Source organism: Osmia lignaria, unplaced genomic scaffold, assembly GCF_051020975.1.
Source record: "Osmia lignaria lignaria isolate PbOS001 unplaced genomic scaffold, iyOsmLign1 scaffold0116, whole genome shotgun sequence".
In the NCBI taxonomy this organism is placed as follows: domain Eukaryota; kingdom Metazoa; phylum Arthropoda; class Insecta; order Hymenoptera; family Megachilidae; genus Osmia; species Osmia lignaria.
This window is the reverse complement of record NW_027478257.1, coordinates 32,501-35,000: the sequence shown is the minus strand read 5'-3', so window position 1 is coordinate 35,000 and position 2,500 is coordinate 32,501. Positions and strand designations below refer to the sequence as shown.

Sequence of the window (2,500 nt, the reverse complement as noted above, 5' to 3'; positions counted from 1 at the left end):
AATCTTTGAGACAAGCATATGACTACTGGCAGGATCAACCAGGGAGCTTAGTTATTATTGTAAATTTAAATTTTCGTCGTCGGCCCTCCCTGTAAGACCGATCGACGTTAAGCCATTTCTCTTTTGTATGTAACACACATTTCATAAATTTTGTACCTCTTATAGAGGCCAAATATTCTCCTCCTCCTCTCATAAAGCACGAAAATCACTTTCACGCCGTGCATCCATCGTGCAAGCACGTAGACCACACACGCTGGACAATATAATAAAAGATAGCGCGGACAGTGGCATGCTATACAAATCGAGAAAGCGCGTACAGTGATCATGCTGGTCATTTTGCCACCAAATTTTATAATCTTTATCATTAGAGCGGGCCCACCAACCTCGTCTCTGTACTTTATACATTTCTCCTCCATCTGCACACACCTTTTCAAACATTAACGGAGAGAGTTCCTTGGACTTGCTTTAAATGTACATATTAGATATGTTGGAATCTCTCTCCTTTAGAAGTTTCCCCAGCCTTAAAACTTCTTTCATTTTTACTCCTCTCTCCATACTTATTTTCCTCTCTGAACGTATCAGAGAGGATTTTATTTCTGACACCTCTTGACTTTTCTTAAATTCAGGGACGTAATTTTGTTCATAATTCAGTGGACTTTTGTGTATTTTATACTTTAAATATTTCCAAACAGTCTCCCTTCTAAAAGTGATAGAACGAATTTTCGTCTAACACTACTTTCTTGGTTCAAAAATTTTATACAATCTTATAACTTTTTCAGTTTTAACAAATTTTGGTTACAGACAGTTGATGCTCAGTTTGTACAAGTATGCAACATTTATAAGTGCATACAGGTCACCAGCCTTATATTACAAGGCTCACCACATATGGGCCATTCGGTCTTAGACACCGACCCGTGGTAATGCTGTGTGGAGATTAATAATAATCCGCAACGGAAAACCGGAACGAGAATAGTCGAGAAAGTATATTCTCGAGGAGCGGTAGACTGCTTTTCAACCGAAGTCATAAAAGAGCCACACGCTCGACGCTACTCCCGACCGGTCCGAGCGAACCGAAAGTGCCTTCCTATAAATACCGAACGGCCGGCCGCTAGGTCGGCGACGCATGGGCTTACGCCCAGGCGTATGCCTGTGCAAACCGCCGTGAGAGCGTACCATCCCGCCGGCACGGTAAAACTTAGACTGAAAATATCGTCGAACATATCCTTTCATTTTATAACGTTCTATACATGAAAATTAATAAATTAACATGCAGGACATAATAAATTCACATTCTCATGTAAATCATGGGTTTAATTAATATTTTAAAAAATTTTAAAACCGCCCAGAACCGATGAGATGAAAATATTAAAACGATATTTTTGCATTTTCTTACGGTAAAACATTAACAAATAAGCGACTATAGCAATATAAAACTCCATTTGTAATTTAATTAATCAAAATTAATATTTTTTTTTGATTTTTCAGCGATCCAGAACCGATGAGACGAAAACATTAAAACGATATTTTTGCATTTTCTTACGACAAAACATTAACAAATACGAGACTATAACAATATAAAACTACATATGTAATTTAATTAATCAAAATTAATAATTTTTTTTGATTTTTCAGTGATCCAGAACCGATAAGTCGAAAATTTTAACAATCATATTTTTGCATTCTGTACCGTGGATCCATCGTTAAACGCTATTAAACTAACGTCCGTGATGGTATAAATGCAGATTTTCGCTCCGTTTAGCCAAAATAACGAACTTTAGGTGCGCTCCGAAATATTTCAAAGTGCCAGCGGCGTATTGCTTCGCCTCTTAGAACCGATTAGTCGAAAATTTTAACAATCATATTTTTGCATTCTGTACCGTGGATCGATCGTTAAACGCTATTAAACTAGCGTCCGTGATGGTATAAATGCAGATTTTCGCTCCGTTTAGCCAAAATAACGAACTTTAGGTGCGCTCCGAAATATTTCAAAGTCCCAGCGGCGTATTGCTTCGCCTCTTAGAACCGATTAGTCGAAAATTTTAACAATCATATTTTTGCATTCTGTACCGTGGATCCATCGTTAAACGCTATTAAACTAACGTCCGTGATGGTATAAATGCAGATTTTCGCTCCGTTTAGCCAAAATAACGAACTTTAGGTGCGCTCCGAAATATTTCAAAGTCCCAGCGGCGTATTGCTTCGCCTCTTAGAACCGATTAGTCGAAAATTTTAACAATCATATTTTTGCATTCTGTACCGTGGATCCATCGTTAAACGCTATTAAACTAACGTCCGTGATGGTATAAATGCAGATTTTCGCTCCGTTTAGCCAAAATAACGAACTTTAGGTGCGCTCCGAAATATTTCAAAGTCCCAGCCGCGTATTGCTTCGCCTCTTAGAACCGATTAGTCGAAAATTTTAACAATCATATTTTTGCATTCTGTACCGTGGATCCATCGTTAAACGCTATTAAACTAACGTCCGTGATGGTATAAATGC

At 38.0% G+C, this 2,500-nt stretch overlaps 1 non-coding gene across 1 annotated transcript in view; it reads right to left on the bottom strand.

Annotated features, from left to right (window-relative positions):
* Nucleotides 1-45, bottom strand: part of LOC143307973 (small subunit ribosomal RNA) — a 1,923-nt gene extending 1,878 nt beyond the window's left edge. Inside the window, exon 1 of the ribosomal RNA XR_013065003.1 lies at nt 1-45. This exon is cut by the window's left edge and continues 1,878 nt beyond it. This is a non-coding gene — a ribosomal RNA (small subunit ribosomal RNA).
* Nucleotides 46-2,500: the final 2,455 nt, after the last annotated feature.